Source organism: Macrotis lagotis, chromosome 8 (genome assembly GCF_037893015.1).
Source record: "Macrotis lagotis isolate mMagLag1 chromosome 8, bilby.v1.9.chrom.fasta, whole genome shotgun sequence".
Lineage (NCBI taxonomy): Eukaryota > Metazoa > Chordata > Mammalia > Peramelemorphia > Peramelidae > Macrotis > Macrotis lagotis.
In genome coordinates this window covers 33810796-33830647 of record NC_133665.1, presented here as the reverse complement: position 1 = coordinate 33830647, position 19852 = coordinate 33810796, and positions in this window count along the sequence as shown.

Here is a 19852-nt window from a genome sequence, read left to right as displayed (position 1 = left end):
TAAAAAGTCACCAAACATCTGAAAATAGAGACAAATTTGTTTTCTTTTCCTAAAATTATTCCTACAGCTAAATTTTTCTCCTTTTATTGCTATATTTAGCATTTACATCAATTTATCAAAAAACAATGAAAACAGGATATCTTTATTTTACCCTTCATCTTACTGGAAAAGTTTCTAGTGTTTGCTCACTATAGTGATAGGTTCCAGCTTTAGTTAAATACTTTTGAAAATTATTTCCCTATACTTTTTTGATTTTTAAAAATATATAAGTAAATTTGACAAATATTTTTTCTGTATCTATTGATAAAAATTGGTTTCAGTTTTGTTTTATTTACTCACAGAGACACACACACGCACATTTCATCCACTATATTTGTTGATTTCCTAAATGCTGGATTTATTTGCATTCCTGTTATAAAATTCTTGTTAAAATAATCAGGTGTGGTATTGTGAAAAAACCAAAAGTTGGTATTATGAAAAAAACAATAAAATTGATAAACCTCTGGTCAATTTGATTTAAAAAAAGGAAGAAAACCAAATTGCTAGTATCATAAATGAAAAAGGTGAACTCACCACCAATGAGGAGGAAATTAAGGTAATAATTCAAAATTATTTTGCCCAACTCTATGCCAATAAATTTGATAATCTAAGTGAAATGGATGAACATTTACAAAAATATAAGTTGCCCAGGTTAAATGAAGAAGAGATTAAATACCTAAACTACCCTATCTCAGAAAAAGAAATTCAACAAGCCATTACTGAACTCCCTAAAGAAAAATCTCCAGGGCCTGATGGATTCACAAGTGAATTCTACCAAAAATTTAAGGAACAATTGGTTCCAATCATTTATAAACTCTTTAGAAAAATAGGGAAAGATGGAACTCTGCCTAACTCTTTCTATGAAACCAATATGGTACTGTTACCTAAACCAGGAAGAGTTAAAACAGAGAAAGAAAATTATAGACCTATTTCCCTGATGAATATAGATGCAAAAATCCTAAGTAAAACCTTACCAAAACAATTACAACAAGTCAGCACTAGGATAATACATTATGATCAAGTAGGATTTATTCCAAGAATGCAGGGTTGGTTCAATATTAGGAAAACTGTTAGTATACTCAATTATATCAACAACAAACTTATCAGTAATCATATGATCATATCAAGAGATGCTGAAAAAGCTTTTGACAAAATACTGCATCCATTCCTATTAAAAACACTAGAGAGTGTAGGAATAAATGGACTGCTCCTTAGAATAATTAGCAGTATCTATCTGAAACCATCAACAAGCATTATATTCAATGGGGAGAGGCTAGAGGCAATCCCAATAAGATCAGGGATGAAACAAGGGTGCCCATTATCACCACTACTATTCAATATTGTATTAGAAATGTTAGCATCAGCAATTAGAGAAGAAAAAGGAATTACAGGAATTAGAATTGGGAAGGAAGAAACAAAACTCTCACTCTTTGCAGATGACATGATGGTCTACCTAGAGAATCCCAAGAAATCATCTAAAAAACTACTGGAAACAATTAGCAATTTTAGCAAAGTTGCAGGTTACAAAATAAGCCCACATAAATCAAAAACTTTTCTATATATGTCTAGCAAGAAACAGCAGGAATAGCTAGAAAGAGAAATCCCATTCAAAGTAACCTCAGACAATATAAAATATTTGGGAGTCTATTTGCCAAGACAGACTCAGAATCTTTTTGAAAATAATTATAAAACACTTCTCACACAAATTAAATTAGATTTAAATAACTGGGCAAATGTCAACTGCTCACGGATAGGTAAAGCTAATATAATAAAAATGACAATTCTACCAAAACTAAACTATCTGTTTAGTGCCCTACCAATCAAAATTCCAAAAAATTATTTTAACGAGTTAGAAAAAATTGTAAGTAAATTCATATGGAGAAATAAAAAGTCAAGAATTGCCAGGAGCTTAATGAAAAAAAAAGTGCAAAAGAAGGTGGCTTAGCCCTACCCGATCTAAAATTACATTATAAAGCATCAGTCATCAAAGCTGCTTGGTATTGGCTAAGAAATAGAGTGGTGGACCAGAGGAATAGACTAAGTGGGTGTAAAAGCAGGAGATGATTATAGTAATCTGCTGTTTGATAAACCCAAAGAGTCCGGCCATTGGGATAAAAACTCCCGCTTTGATAAAAATTGCTGGGATAATTGGAAGTTAGTATGGAAGAAACTTAGATTAGACCAACACCTCACACCCTTTACCAAGATAAAATCCAAATGGTTACAGGACATAGACATAAAAAACAATACTATAAGCAAATTAGAAGATCAAGGACTAGTCTAGCTGTCAGATCTATGGAAAGGGAAACAGTTTATGACTAAGGAAGAGTTGGAGAACATCACCAAAAACCAATTAGATGATTTGGATTACATTAAATTAAAAAGCATTTGCAAAGATAAAACCAATGTAACCAAGATCAAAAGAAATGTAGTAAATTGGGAAACAATCTTTACAACTAATGATTCTGACAAAGGACTCATTTCTGAAATATATACAGAGAAATGAGTCATATTTTTAAAACAAAAATCCATTCCCCAATTGACAAATGGTCAAAGGATATACAAAGGCAATTTGCAGATGAGGAGATCAAAGTAATCCATAGACATATGAAAAAATGCTCTAAATCATTAAGTATTGGAGAAATGCAAATTAAAGCTTCTCTGAGGTACCACCTCACACCTCCCAGATTGGCCAGTATGACCAGGAATGATCATGATCATTGGTGGAAGGGATGTGGGAAATCTGGGACACTATTACACTGTTGGTGGAGCTGTGAACTCATCCAACCCTTCTGGAGAGCTATTTGGAACTATGCTCAAAGGGTAACAAAAATGTGCATACCCTTTGACCCAGCAATACCACTACTGGGTCTATACCCTGAAGAGATGAGGAAAAGGGGTAAAAACATTACTTGTACAAAAATATTTATAGCAGCCCTGCTTGTGGTAGCAAAGAATTGGAAATCCAGTAAATGTCCTTCAATTGGGGAATGGCTTAGCAAACTGTGGTATATGTTTGTCATGGAACACTATTGTTCTATTAGAAAACAGGAGGGACAGGATTTCAGGGAAACCTGGAGGGATTTGCATGAACTGATGCTGAGTGAGATGAGCAGAACCAGAAAAACACTGCACACCCTAACAGCAACATGGGAGTGATGTTCAACCTTGAAGGACTTGCTCATTCCATCAGTGCAAAAATCGAGAACAATTTTGGGCTGTCTGCAAAGGAGAGTACCATCTGTATCCAGATAAGGAGCTGTGGAGTTTGAACAAAGTGCAAAGACTATTCCCTTTAATTTAGACAAAACTGATAGCTTATTGTCTGATCTTGTTATCTCTTAGACTTCTCTTCTCTTTAAGGATATGATTTCTCTCTCATCACACCTAATTTGGATCAAGGTACAACATGGAAACAAAGTAAAGACTGACAGAGTGCTTTTGTGGAGGGGTGGGGGGAGGGAAGCAAGATGGGGGGAAATTGTAAAACTCAAATAATATCTTGAATAAAAATAAATTTTAAAAAATAATCAGGTGGTTATAAATTTTAAAACATCATTACCTCTTTTTGAATATTTTAAAAATAATTTTGAATCTATATAAGTAATATATCTATATAACTTTCTCTGTTTATATATCATGATCATTACTGTCAAACAGAATGGGTTAACTTTCCTTCTTTCTCTTTTTTAAACAAATTTATAGAACAAAGGTGTTAATCATTGAATTTTGCATAGATTTTTATCCTGAATTTTTGTTGGATAGAGGTGGTTTGGTGAGATTCATTCATGCTTATTTTCTTTCTATGATTGCTATTTAGATTCACTGTATTCTTTTTCTATTAATTATTTCATAATTTGGGGAAGCTTTCATATATTTAACTATTTACAAGTCCATTTGAAAATATTCATACATTTAACAAATCTCAGTTCAATTAGAATATTTTGGAGTTTTTGAGGGCATAGTGTATTTAGAGTAGTACTTCTATTATAAAGGTTGCTGAACCCTTTTCAAAACTGTTTTTCACCATTGGTATCTATCTTCACTTAACTTTTGTGACTCCAAGAAGCTGTAGAATGCACAGTGGCCACAACCTTGTAAATCATTTTAATAGATTAGTAGACTAAATCAGGTTAAAGTTAAATGAAGGTTCCTAAACTTGACAGTGAGTTGGATGAGGAGGGTGGAGGGGGGAAGCATGAGAAGACTTCTCAGTAGAATGAATGAATGAGATCAATTTGTTCAGATGGCCATGAAGACCATGAGTATGGCTAAAGAACATGCTGTGGAGCTTACTTAGATATCAAAGACACCAAAGTCATCTACTTCATCTCAAGACATTATCTTGATTCTTCTGCCACTGGACTGGAAGAGAGAGTAAGGCTGTTAACTCTGTGAAGCTCAACTTCACTTAAATCCACCTATACCATTTTTAAGAAAGATTTTATTTATTTTGAATTTTACAATTTTTCCCCTAATCTTGCTTCCCTCCCCCCATCCCCCATGGAAGGCAGTCTTTTAATCTTTACATTGTTTCCGTGGTATATATTTATCTAATTTGAATGTGATGAGAGAGAAATCACAACCTTAAGAAAGAAAAATAAAGTATAAGAGATAGAAAAATTATATAATAAGATAACAGTTTTTTTTTAATTAAAGGTAATAGTCTTTGGTCTTTGTTCAAACTCCACAATTCTTTATCTGGATGCAGATTGCATTCTCCATTGCAAAGACCCCAGAATTGTGCCTAATTGTTGTACTGATGGATTGAGCAAGTCCATTAAGGTTGATCATCATCCACATGTTACTGTTAGGGTGTACAATATTCTGTACAACCCTGCAAAGAGGCAGCCCAGTCCTTAGGAATCATCTTTTCACTGGGTGTCTGAACAATCTTTTCTGCTCACCTCCTGGCATTGGAAAAAAAGGCTAGAAAAGCTGCCCTAAAAATGTCTGCTTCACCCAACCCTGGCCTGCTTTTTTGTGACTACAATAAAATATTAAAATTGATTTAAAAAACCAATCTAAGTAAACCACTAGAAAAATGTTTATTATTTCTTATCTGTCATGTTTATTAACAGATAAAAATATGACATTCAAAGTACATAATGAACTGTTAAAAAGTCAAGGTTGTAATTCCCAGTCTACATCAAAGTCCAAAGATGTGAATAATTTTCAAAAAGATACACAGTGCAAATAATTATATGAAACAAAGTTCAACTTTGTCAATAATCAGTTGCAAACTTTGAGATACCATTGTAAAACTATAGTATTTTTAAAAATAATGAAAAATAATGAAATTCAATGCAAGAAAGAATTGTCAAGAATAGATACACTCATTATGTGTGGGATTATAAGATTGTCAAATTTTTCTAGAATGCAGTCTGACTATATGCAATAAACTTTACAAAAATAATTGTGTTTTTAGCCTAATAATTCCTTTTTCAAAATATATACTGATATTAATCAATTTTTAACTTACAAGATCAAAGATCTTCATAATGAAATTATATTTAATAGTAAACTTAGAAGAAACCAAAATATCTAATAATAGAGAAATTATTAAACAAATTATCATACATTAACATAATGGGTTATAAAACAAACATGATGGATAAGTATGAGGAATACAGATGAATCTAGAAAGACCTTTATGAAATAAAACAAAGCAGAAAAACATAAGAATGTAAAACTTATTAACTATATTAATAGGAGAAATATTAACGAAAATAGAGGAGAAACAATTCTGATGGAACCTGGAGAAATAAAAATGATGTTTTGAGATCTTACATATTGAAATTAATTTAAATGTAAATAGTTATTAAACAAGTATAGTTGTTCATATATTTAACATTAAATCTTTAAGAAAATATTTAAAATCAAGTCTCTAATAAAATTTTGAGGTAAGTAGGTGACTTAGTGGCTAGAGTTCTGGGTTTGGAGTCAGGAAGACCCTAAGTTCAAATCCAGCCTTAATCACCAGTGAGCTATGTGATCCTGGGCCAGTCTGTTAAATCTCTGTTTGCCTCAGTTTCCTCATCTTTAAAGTGAGCTGGAGAAAGAAATGGAAAACCACTCTAGAAGTTTTGCAAAGAGAAATCCATGGATAACACACTCCACAGAGTTACAAAGAGTTACATACAACAGAATCAATTGACCAATGAATAAAATAATTTTAAAATAAAATTTAACTTAATTTAGGAATAAGGACTGGATCTGTGGTTTTAATGGCATAGAGAATGCCCAGGTGAGGAAATTTCAATGCACATTTCTCCATAATTTAGTGTGTTTTAGAGCTACTTAGAACAGATGTGTCAAAATGGGTATTTGGGAAATATATGGCCCATGATGCTATACAGGACTCTACCTAGTCTATGAGACATTCAGCCTCCCTAATATCCCATACAGTTGTACCATCTGATCAGAAAGAACTAAAGTTTTTCAGACTGTACACCACTAACATGTCTTGCAAAGTCAGGGCTGAGACATGTTTCCATTCCAAATGATCCAGGCAGATTTCCAAGATGGCCTAACAGCACTCTTTTCAATTACTGGAGTTCTAGCAAAAGAGGAGGTGGAACCAAGAAAATGGCTTTAGAAAAGTAGCTAAAACAACAGCTGCTATGCATTTAAGTATTGTAAAACACACACACACACACACACACACACACACACACACACACACAAACCCAAGGTTTGAAAGTGATGTTCACTGTATTATACTAATTTCCTGCTCTCAACACACAAGCAGCTATTGGATATAAAGAACTTTAATGGAGTCCTAAGAGCTACTAACAGAGAGCCCCTATAAAATCAGATCATCCTGACATTATTTTACAAACCTAATTGGGCTATCTGGACAATAAAATGTTTCTAGAAAGGTTCTCAAATGCAATAGAGCCCATTATAAGCCAAAATGCCTTATTTAAATAGGAAGTAGTCTTATAATATTTAAACTAATGAATGCCATTGTTTGAGATGGGGCACCATTGGTGTTAGAGCTGTTATATTCAAGGGAAACAACTTAACATTCAGGTAAGATGTTTGCATTATCAGTCCTTTAAGAGTATCAGAATTCTAGAAGGAATCAGTGATGGAACTTGTCTGTTCAGAGTTGGAAATGATTACTTTCCTTCCATTATCTGCATATCTATTTGTGTTTAAATTTATGGCTAATTACAAAATAAAAACTTAATTCCCTAACTCTCCTAAGAGATTAAACTGAATGGCATATGGATAGAGTTCTTAAAAGACAAATCTTTCATTTCACATATTATGAAACCCAGAAAATTAATTGACTTGCCCTAGATCACACAGGTAATATATGACAGTTAGAATTTGAACTCAGGTCTTCTTAACTAGTTGATTCTTTCTCTTCCCTTGATAGCTGACTTTCATTCTTTTCTCAGTAATCTCTACCCTAATCTGTGACCTGTCTCCTGCTTTCTTAATACAGTAGAAGATTCTTCCCCACCAAATTCATATTCAATTTCAATTTATTTCCATGCCATATAAGTAATAACAGCATCATTTATAAAGCAAATTAAGCTTTGCAAAGTACTTTATATATTACCTTATTTTATCCTCATAACAACTCTGTGAGGTTGGTGCTATTGTTATCTGTATTTTTCTTTAGGTTTTTTGCAAGGCAAATGGCATTAAGTGGCTTGCCCAAGGCCACACAGCTAGGTAATTATTAAGTGCCTGAGGTCGGAATTGAACTCAGGTACTCCTGACTCCAGGGCCTATCCACTGCGCCACCTAGCTGCCCCTTGTTATCCATATTTTACAAATGAGGCACTGAGTTCAAGAGAGATTAAATGATTTGTCCAGGATCAAAAAGCTAATTAAGTGACTGAAACAAAATTTGAATTACTGATTCCAGGTCCAGGACTCTGCTCAAAATGCTGCCTAGCTGTCTTAACATCTCTAGCTTCTAAGAACAAGTCACATCAAATTAAATATGATTTCTCTTTTGTATTAGGATTGCAAACCTAGTAAATTAGAGGAATAAACAAAACAGTCAGTATAATTTCTGCCCAGCACTGTGGGATAAAAATAGATTCTGGAGGATATCTACTGTTGATTGAACAACCAAACTTAAAGAATGTTATGAAAAGGATCAATTGTCAACCTGGATAACAATGAACAATTATGTAGTATTTTATTAATGCTTTATTTTACCTGAGCTGAAAGTTACTCAAGTTCCCATACAGGTAGAGTAACATTTATTCATTCTGAACCATACCACAAACTTCTGTTTTATAGACAATTTTACTCTACTTACATTATTTGTCAATCAATCACAACATAAAAGGTAAGTTCACTAAAGTTATGGATAACACAATGCTGAAAGGGATAGCTTAAGCTTTAGGTGACATTGAGACCATAGGAATATTTTACTCATGGAACCTCAGAAATAGTTGAGGTACACAAAAATATAGTTCATTGGGGGATTTCCAGTTGTTTCCTAGTTTTCCCAAAGAACTCTGATGTGATCATGGTGTGGAACAGCAGAATCAAGATTCAAAATCATCTCAATGGGGCTATAAGTTTGAGCCAAAAATCAACAAAATAAATTATATAGGCATCAATGCAAAATCTTTCATGGGTTTAAAAAAAAATCCAGTATACAGGAAATGGACAGGAAGATGAGGATTATTAGTTGTTCAAATGATGTCAGGATTTGAGCTTGCAATGAACTCAGAAGACAATATGAGCAATTGCTTGAAAACCTATGCACTGCATTCATCATTGTAGCAATGACTACATTCATATATGTTCAAATTATGGGCAGCATTCATTTTACTGTGCTCTCACCTGGTCAGATGCTATCTCTCTGTGTTCAATTCTGAGTGCTGTATTTTAAGAGAGGCAGTAACAAATTAAAATACCTTCAAAAGAAAACAAAATAAAATGGTAAATGATTAAAAATTATTTTGTGAAAAATTATGTATACTTAGCATGGAGAAGAGAAAATTTGCAGGGTATTATATTATCTGTAAATATACAGTAGGATATGGTGCAAAACAGAATATTATACCTGCTTGATGGTATTTCAAAAGGCAGAACAAAAACAAAAATAAAAGATGATTGGATGAAAGTTAGAGGGAACCAGAGTGCAAGATAATATATCAGAAGACTTTCTAACATCTATAACTGCCCAAAAATGATGGGAAAAGATTCTTTGCAGTGAATTACTCTCATTTAAAGCATTCCAACAGTATGGGTGAGAGTTTTGACAAAGTGATATCCAGTACTCTTTTCAAGTCAATGATATTAACATTTTATAATTCTATAATAAAGTAAAAATCCTTTTTTCCCCTACATCTTCCTATTTATTATATTCTTTTTGGTCTACTATCACATTCTCCTCCCTTACTACTATCAATTTCTTCAGTGGGTAATGAACTTCCCTCTCAGCTATCACAGAATACATTGTTATAAAATAATTTGTAAATCTCTAGGGCAAGAATTCTTAACATTTTTTTTTTCATCATGGACCCTTTGGCAATCCAGTGAAGCTTATACAACCCTTCTGGGATACATTATTTGTAAGGTTGCTGTGGATATAAAAATGATAATATTTATAAAATAATTTTCAATATATAAATATAAATGTTTTAATCATTATTATTATTAATGATTTATGGGCATAAAATAAAATATATAAAATAACAAAGAAAATCAGTAACATTGAATATTTTTCCAGCCAAGTTCACAGACTTCCCTAAAATGTATTAGGTTTAAGAACTCCTGTTCTAGATCCAGAAGAACATTATACACCCTAACAGCAACATGGGGGTGATGATCAACCTTAATGGATTTGCTCATTCCATCAGCACAATAATCAGGGTCAATTTTAGTGTATCTGCAACAGAGAATACCATCTGTATTCAGAGAAAGAACTATGGAGTTTAAACAAAGACCAAAGACTATTACCTTCAATTTTCTTTTTGGAAGGCAATGGGATTAAATGACTTCCCCAAGGTCACACAGCTAGATTAATTATTAAGTGTCTGAGGCCGGATTTGAACTCAGGTCCTTCTGACTCCAGGGCTGGTATTCTATCCACTGTGCCACCTAGATGCCCCACTTCATTTTTTTAAGAAAAAGGTTGTCTTATGTAGTATGTAATTTTGCTGTCTCTAATAATTTATTTTTTCCTCAAGGATATGTTTTTTTTTCTCTCAAAATATTCAATTTTGATCAATGCATAGAATGGAAATAATGTAAAGATTATCAGTTTTCCTTCTTTGGTGAGGAGGGGAGAGGGAAAGAAGGATGAGGGGGAAAGTGTAAAATTAAAAACCTTACCAAAAATGATAGATAGAAATTACTATTGTATATAATTGAAAAACAAATAAAATATTTATATGATTTTAAAAAGATTTCCTGCTCTAGGCATAAGTTCACCAAAGGCAAGCACTATATCTGATGGAAATTTTATTTTTTCCTAAGGACTAGCAAAGGTCTTTGAATACAGTAGATATATTATATATATATATATACATATATGAATATTTTTGTGCTATATTGTATTATATAATAGGTCAGCTAGGTGGCACAGGAGAAAATATTTCAAGTTTCCAGTTGGAAAGGTTCATCTTCTTGAGTTCAGATCATGCCTTGCATTCTTACTAACTATGTAGTCCTGGAAAAGTCACTTACCTCTGTTTTGCTTCAATTTCCTCATCTGTATAATGAGCAGGAGAAGGAAATGGCAAACCACTCCAATTTTTCAAAGAAAACTGCAAATGGGATTGGAAAGAGTCAGACAAAATTAAAAAAAAATCAATGAAGAATGCATCCTATAATAACAATAATAGTTAGCATTTATATAGTACTTTATGGTTTGCAAAGTACTTAGCAAACATTTTCTCATTTTATCCTCAGGGAGCCTTGGGAGGAGTTACTGTGTTGTGTTATATGTTGTTTGGTATTTCTTCTACTCTGTTAATTTATTATTGACACTTCTGCTACTTTATCAAGTTTTCTCATGTATGGGTCTTGAAAATGCTAGACTTTTAAGGAACCCAATTAATATAGTGTATCTAGATGAAACTTAGGGAAAGTATACCTCTCCCATAATCAGTCTTCTTGTGTGGTTTGGTATATTTACTTTGAGTTATTTCACATACCCACAGCAAACTGAAGCAATTCTTTAGATATTCACAATGAAGAATGGGTTTACTTACTAATTTGGAGATAAGGTTTAGATTTCTCAGCCTAGCATTCACCTTTCCTATCCCTGTCCTCTTGGCATAGGCTACAACTTCAAATGGAGCTATGATTTTAGAAAACTTCAAAACAAATCTTTGAAAACTTGGGGACATCTAAGAGATTTGAACACTCTGGATATGATGAAAAGAGACTTTCAATACCTTAAGTCATCTGTCTGATTTTTTAAAAAAGAAGAAAGAAAGAAAGAAAGAAAGAAAGAAAGAAAGAAAGAAAGAAAGAAAGAAAGAAAGAAAGAAAGAAAGAAAGAAAAAAACTTTTGAATTCTTTGTCATTTTTTCAAATTATGCTCTCACTTTACTCATTCTATACTGTTTGAGTGTATGGGGTATTCCCACTGAATTTGTTTCCCATACAAACCAGCGAAACAGTTGACATGCATTCATATCTTCTCTTTGATATTGTCAAAACAGGAACAATATTTAAAATACAAAAATCTTAAAAATAATTTTTGTTCACATTCTGATTACAAAAACTTGAATCCAATAAGCATGACTGCCCATTAGACTTTTGGGGATGATATCAGTGGTTTGAATATTGTTCTATGTTCATATTATAAAGGCCTATATCTACAGGTACATAAATGTAATTGTTCTTTGCTACCTATCTATAAGTAACATGGCTTCTTTTGCACAAAGACTCTGTCCTAAATGGAGCACATGCTTGATGGGTGAAAAGGTGGGAAGTGAAGTAAAGACCACTTCAACATTTCAAATGTTTCCTTTTAAAGAGAGAGATGGAAGTTTCTATCTGGGTTACTTTGTTACCAACAAGCAATGTAAGTAGAGATCACTTATCAGGCTCTTGGGGAATTTAACCCTTCAGATTCCATATCCTCCAAATAAAGAATTATATTCTTTCTGGGAACTCCCTCTTCCAAAAATTGTTTATCAAACATAGTAAGGTATTTATAATCAAAGCAAATCAAGGGCATTAAAGTCCAAAGGCAGGGTCATTATATTAAATGCAACTAATTAATCATCTTGTCTAAATCTACAACAACCACAGGACAGATCAAGAATACTAGTTTAAACTTTTGCATACCAAATTAGGGACAGCTAGGTGATGCAGTAGAGTTCCAGGTCTAGAGTCAGAAGTCTCATCTTCCTGAGTTCAAATCAGCCCCAGACACTTAACCCTGAGCAAGTCACTTAATACTGTTTGCTTCAGTTCCTCAAATGTATGTAACATGAGCTGGAGAAGGAAATGGCAAACCACTCCAGTACCTCTGCAAAGAAAACCCTAAATAGAGTCACAAAGAATCTGACATGACTAAAAATGACTGAACCAAAAAAAATATTTGTTATTTTCTAGCTTTAAATACCAAGTAAGTAACAACATCCAGCAAATGCAAAGAATTTATCTTTTAAGTCACTAATGACTTGCAATCTGCCTCAGTTGAAAGAGTCCCCACAATGGGAATATTGTAAGGTCATGAAATTATAATTTCATTGTGTTAGATTATTTCTGTTTTAATCAGCTTCATGAAAAGGACATCTATTTCCAATAATTATGGAAAAGTATTAACATAAAATGTTAACTCATTTTTATTTGCTTTGTTTTTATATTATTGATATTTTATTTTTCTAAATATATATATTATATATATAAATATATTATAAAAGTTTTTCAACATTCTTCCTTATGCCTATTTATATTTTTAAATTACAAAATTTTCTTCCACCCTCCCTTTCTGCCCCATTCCCCTTAGCAATGAACAGTCAGGTTAATAATTTTCATAAAATTCTGTTAAAACATGTTTACAGATTAGTCATTTTCAGTTTTAGAAATTAGGATTAAGAGAAGAAATACATGAGATATGTTTATAAAAGTGAATGTAGGGGCGGCTAGGTGGCATAGTGGATAAAGCACCGGCCTTGGAGTCAGGAGTACCTGGGTTCAAATCTGACCTGAGACACTTAATAATTAGCTAGCTGTGTGGCCCTGGGCAAGCCACTTAACCCCATTTGCCTTGCAAAAACCTAAAAAAAAAGTGAATGCAGTGTTCAACAGAATCTGAAAGATTCTGTTTTGTTTTGTTTTTCTTCATCTGAATGAGGATAGCATTGTCCATAACCGATCTAATACAGTTGTCGTAGCTCACTGAACTGCTAAGAGCAGCTGCATCCAACAGGGTTGATCATCTCACAGTGTTGTTGTTAATGTGCTCATTATTTTCTTGATTCTGCTTCCTTTTCTCGGCATCAGTGACTATAAATCATTCCATGCTTCTCTAGAGCCTGACCATTTGTGGTTTCTTTTAGAACAATAGCATTCAATAATATTCATGTGCCATAACTTGCTTAACCATTCCCCAATGGATGGGTATCCCTCAATTTCTAATTCTTTCCCACTACAAAAAGAGCTGCTATGAATATTTTTGGAACTTATGGGACCTTTTCTATTTTTTATGATTGCTTCTGGATATGTCTAGAATTGGAATTGCTGGGTTGGAGAGTATGAACAGTTTTATTGCTCTTTGAGCATAGTTCCATATTGCTTCCAGAAAAGTTGGATCCAATCACAATTCTACCAGCAATATGTCAATGTCCCAGTCCTCTTACAACCTCTCCAATATTGATCACTTTCCCTTTCATCTTAATCAATATAATAGATACTTCAAAGTTGTTTTAATTTGCATTTTACTAATCAATAATAATTTGGAGCATTTTTCCAGATGATTATATATAGCTTTAATTTCTTCATTTGTAAACTGTCTATTCATATCCTTTGACCATTTATCAATTGAGGAATGACTTGTAACTTATAAATTTGATCATAACTCCTAGTTGTGAAGATTGTTTCCCAGTTTTCCTTCTAATTCTAATTTACTCTTTTAATTTAATATAGCAAAAAATATAGTAAATATATTAAAATACATTAAAATATAATATATAAATATAGTATAGTAAAAAATATAGTAAATATAGTAAAATATAGTAAAAATCAGTTTCTTGTTTGATCAAAAATTTGTCTCTTTTCCATAGATCTGATAAGAGTATTTCTTGTTCTATTAATTTATCTATGGTGTCACCCTTTATGTCTAAATCCTGAACCCATTTTGACCTTATTTTGGTATAGGGTGTGAGAAGTGGGTCTATGCCTAGTTTTTGCCACACTATATTCCAGTTTTCCCAAGAATTTTTGTCAAATATGTTAACTCATCTTTATTCATTTTACTGAGATTGGGTAAAATATTATTTATGCTATTTATATAAAACTTTTATGAATTCATCATTCTTTAATAGAGTAGCTTTTATATCAAACTTCTGCATCTTTAAACTCTCTTTAAAATGCAGGAGACAAATATGTAAATGAAATATAAAGACATAAATGTGTGTATGGATGCACACACATATATGTTTATATACAAGTATATATATGCATGTGTACGCTCTTATGTATATACATACACATGCATATATGTGCGTTTGACAATTTTTGCCTTAACTAAAAGTAGCAAAAGGACAAACTATTCTGACCCATTCCAAGATACCTTTTTTCCTTTTTCCATTCAGCAAATGGAAAACTTAAAATGTTTATTATTTAGGCAAGGTAAGCACATTACCACAGTTACATCTGGATTTGATTGTGAAAGAGCTGTTTACCAGAATTCTTGTTAATTGGCATGTCACCAGAATTGTAACTAGGACAAGGTATCCAATGCTTTGCCCCAGGGTGCCAAAAATGTATTTATTCCCACCCCTTTGAAGCATATCATCTTGAAGAAATTCCAATCAGAGCTAGTTAGCTTTAGAATGATTTTTGTTATAACTACATATTAACTAAGCTAAGATCTTAAACTTGTCAAGTCCCCCATTAATTTTCACTTCATATGGTCAAAAATCATCATATGGGGTAATAATGTCTCATCCCACTAGGCTTAGACAAAGTAAAACCTATGATGACCAAATTCTCTGTATTATTTGTATTACATTAATAATATGCTTATTTAAAGCATAAACTCATACTCAATCTAGAAGATCTAACTAGCTAGAGAGCTACCTAGCCATGAAAGTTTTCTCAGTGCATAGCTAAGTGAACCACATGTAGCTCAAACATGCAAGTTTTAACCCAATGGCAATAAATTTAGGTCATGAAACATTTGGGAGAAACAATTAAATCTTGCACACTACTTTTTAATTAATATATAGTTTTATTACAAATATGTCATCAAATGCCTCCAAAAATATAAAACTTAGTGAGGTAATGAGCTATTTTTCAATAGCAGTATTAAAACTAGATAAACCTTTTAAGGAATTTTATGGATTTTATAGAAGAGAATTCTGATTTTTGACAAAGACCTGGTTTAGATGATTTTTAAGGTTCTTGCCAATTTTTCTAAAAGTCTATGAATATATAAATCATTTTTCTGCCTCAGGATGAACTGCACATAAACTAAGCCAGACAGTTAGTTGGCCATGCTATTATTAAATGACCTAATAAGAAGAGTTTCTGTAACTTCCCCAGGGAAACTCTTCTATGATTTTACAACTTTTTCTACCAATGTGGAAGTTACAGATCAACAGTTAAAATGGTCCTAATCAGTCTTATTTTACAGTCAAGGAAATTGAGGTCCAGAGAGTGGAGTGATTAAACACAAGGATGTTCTCAATATCACACATAAGGGTGTGCTGTTAAATATTTAACAATGGGCTTTCTAGGGGCCACAGTTTTTAGGCTAATCTACATCTTTAATATTTTCTTCAATACAATCCTAAATTTTGACCATCAATCAAAAAAATAATTCAAGTTATGATTCATATAATTTGCTATTCAGTTATCAAATCCAGTATCCTTATCATCACATTGACTTTTTTAATAATGAAAAGGATGTCATTAATAGATCCAAAGTAAAAACAATTGTATCCAGAACTCTTCAGAGTAAACTTAGTTTGATTTGATCAGTTGATGTGTATGAACCCATGTGTTTCTCTTAAAGTTCCCATGATTCAAAAACTCCCATGTATTTTGATAACTCCTACATATGATCTGGTGAATGTTCCATCAAGGATGGAATATATTTTATGCGCAAATATGCATAAAATGAAACATCATTCTTCCTACAATGAAGACCTTCACAAATTTCAATTCAAAAAGGCTAATCTATAGAAATTGTAAGAGTAGAAGACAATAGGTGAAAACTACTAAAAATTATTTACCTCATAACATGGAGCAAAAATAAGAAGGAAAGATATAATTGAAGACCTGGTCAGATCACTGTTAGTGAACTACTCTTATTCTTTAGACAAGATTTTCTTTCAGTGTGCTAGAACCATTAAGACCCTTATATGAAGTCACAGAAGTTGTGAGACTCCAAACACTAAAGCTGTTTTTGGTGGGGGGAAGGAAAGGAGGGAAGATAAAATGTTTCCTCAAGACATTCCTCTTATCTTTAGATAACCCCACAAGGAGAAGAAAGAAAAACTGAGAGAAAAGTAATCAAGAGAACTAGATTTTTAAAGAAGGGGGGCCTATTAGACAAATGGAATATCTAAGAAAATTATGTTAGTATTTTTTAGTCCCTTTCTCCATTAGTATTTCAGGCACTCATACAGGATCCTCTTGGGAGCAATGCTGCTGAGATCAATGATATGCCTTCTCAGTAGCCAGGGGCTGAGCAGGTTACAAAGGAGTAGATGCTGTCAGACTCAAATCACAGGTGGTTTGAATATAAAGCCTTGGTTTTGGTTGTCTGGCTATGTGCTCTTAAATTTAATGGAACCTGCACCTGGGGAATAGGAGATAGAGAAAAGAAAAGAGCAAAGAATCTGAAGCATTCAGGGATAAGGGTGTTGCTGGGTCACAGAAAGATAACTTGTTGTATTTTGATCTAAGGAACTGTCAGAGCCCCATGAATTAAAGAACAAACTGTGAACTCCTGAGAGCCCTCACCCCTAGGTGACCATAAGTACTGATGGAGTCCAGCTTAACTCCTATCACTTTCAAGAAGACTTCATTAGGTGTCTCATTCTCCATTGATTTCTCCATTTCCTAAATAACTACAACCCTTGTGCTAGTGTACTTTCAGTGTAGAGGATACCTAAATTTGGAGTTAGGAGACTTGGGTTGAAATTCCAAGTCTGATATTTATAGAAGACTTGAGCAAGTCACTTTACCATTCTGGGCCTTATCTCTAAATTGGGAATAACAATACTTATGCTACCTACTTTACAGGATTATGAAAAAGCATTTTATAATTCTCAAAGATCTTTATAAATATGAGTTATTATTAAAGACAGTATGGTGCAGTGGAAAGAATACTGGGTGGGAATGCAAGAGAGACATGAGTTTGAATCCTGTCTCTATCACTTTCTGTGACTGAGCAAGTCACTTTATCTTGCTTCTCAATTTCTTCATCTGTAAAATCGGGAGAACAATAGGGATTTACAGTACCCATATTATAGGGCTATTATGAGTATCTGATGAGATAAATGGGCATCTTTTTAGGCCTATTATATATATGAGACACTAGGAATGCAAAAATAATACCAGTATTCCACTCACAAGTATATACAAAGTCATAGGGTTATAGATTAAGAGCTATAAGAAACTTAAAAATAACATGGAATACAACCCTGTCATTTTATAGATAAGGAAAGTGATGTTCTGAAAGGTTCAATGACTTTCCAAAGGTCACACAGATAGTAAATGTCTGAAGCAGGATTTGAACTCAATTCTTCCTGTCTTCCAATATATTGCTATATCTTCTGTGTCATTTAGTCATTTCAAGAAAGGAAGACATGAACTAAGCACTGAGGAACTCAGAAAAAGTCTCCCACTATTAAAAAATCAATAAATTCATGTAAATCATTTGCCTTAGTTTGATGCTTTTGTGATGTGTTTTAAATTTAGGAAATGTAAGCAAAAATGACCATCTAACACAGACTTGTCCAAAGGAATGGTAAAATTTTTAAATTGTGTGCAAAGTTTTGCAAGGATTAAGAAGTATCTTATAATGAATACTACTCAATAATGTTCAGCCTGTGGGAATACTCACTATAAAAATTTCACAGGAAGAAAAGTCAACACTTAAATAGCTGTGTATATGAGTTTGTAAGAAAATTTGGAAAGAATCAGTGAATTCTTCAAAGTCATCCTGAAACACTGATACAACACCTTAGAGATGTTGGAATTACTTTTGCTTCTCCAGTTTCATCCTAATTTCAGTAAGGTGTGGGTCAACTTTTCACACTCAATTCACTTTACTTTCCGTCAACCACTGTTTCTCTAGTAACCAAACAGTAAAACAAATAAACTGACAAGACCTCAAATCCAGCAAAGCCAGAGGCAGTTCCCAAAAGAACTAACCTTCTCTGGAAGCTCAGCTATATCAGCCCCACTATTCCCTTAACAAATACTTTGCCAAGTCAAACTTTGACCTTAAAATGTTTCTTGGATTTTATCCCCATTAATGCCTTATTAATTTGAAACCCAAACTTTTCAACAGACATGATGGTTTTGAAAGAAAAATAAATAAATACATACATACATACACAAAGAGAAACAGTCAATAGCTTTTCCAAATTTCACAACTTTTGCCCTCTTCACAGCACCCTGGAGAAATATGGTAAAAAAAAAAAACTATCCAAGAGAGATGGGAAACAAGAGGTGTAGGGCAGCCAAATAAAAAATGAGAAGTAGGAAACGGTACATTTTCAGAGAAGCCAGATTAATCCACAGACTATTCAGTAAATTTCTTTTGCATAGGGCTACATGATAGAATATATAGTTATTTGTTAACTTAGTTTCTTCACGTGTATAAGGAAATAGCAAGGAAGGAAGGAAATGAAAAGAAAAGAAAAGAAAAATCTTCAGGAGTTCAAGAATATAGAAATCAGCATTCCACATCTTCAGTTCTTGGTTGGAACATCAGGTGGTGATGCAAGCAATCAATTAGCATTTATTTAGTGCCTATTATGTAATAGACATTGTGTTAAGAATAGAGGATACTGAGGCAGCTAGGTGATGCAGTGAATAGAGCATGGGCCCTGAAGTCAGGAGGACCTGAGTTCAAATCCCACCTCAGACATTTAATAATTGCTTAGCTGTGTGATCTTCGGAAAGTCATTCAACCCCATTGCCTTAAATAAATAAAGTTTTAAAAAAGGAATAGAGGATACTTACATTCTAACAGGGAAGACAGCATTTCTATAAATGGATACACACAAATTAAAAACACAGAAGCTAGAACTTTAGATAACGGTTAGGAGGATGGAGGGTGGGAAAAGGTTTCAAGCAGAAAAATGTCTTTGACTGGAGTAATGAAGATATTAAGGGATTCAATAAGGTGGAAACTGTGAGACAATATGCCAGATCCCAGGAGCAGGGGAGAAGGTTGATTATTGCATCTAGTCTTAATTGACTGACCTTGTTTTTATGTCAGGTAATAGTTCTAATTTTTACATGTATTTGTTCTTTCTCTGTCCATTAAAAAACTTCATAAACTGAGATCAGCTGTTCGTATGTATACATACACATAATATATATTCATGTGTAGATGAATAATATTTTGCTGACTGTATTTCAATATAATTGGGTTTCTATAATAACATATATTTTATTTTATATC